This window comes from Penaeus monodon, chromosome 23 (genome assembly GCF_015228065.2).
Source record: "Penaeus monodon isolate SGIC_2016 chromosome 23, NSTDA_Pmon_1, whole genome shotgun sequence".
In the NCBI taxonomy this organism is placed as follows: domain Eukaryota; kingdom Metazoa; phylum Arthropoda; class Malacostraca; order Decapoda; family Penaeidae; genus Penaeus; species Penaeus monodon.
The window spans coordinates 17220969-17221230 of record NC_051408.1 but is presented as its reverse complement, the minus strand read 5'-3'; positions in this window follow the sequence as shown (position 1 = coordinate 17221230).

Genomic DNA, 262 nt, shown 5'->3' with positions numbered 1-262 from the left:
TGGTATATCTTTGTTATGAATGTATATGTATGCATTCTACTTGTCTCTCTCTCTCTCCCTTTTCATTCTGCTTCCTTTTCTCCCTCCATGGCCTATTTCCCCGCCAAGAGGACGCCATGTGATTGGCCATTGTGGTCGCTTTTTTTTCTTGTGTGGGTTTAATTCGGGAAAATCTTTGTTGCTTTATCTTTTTCTCTTGCTTCTATTTTGGTTCTTTTTCCTGTTGTCCATTATTTTTTTATGAATGAGTAAATAAGATACC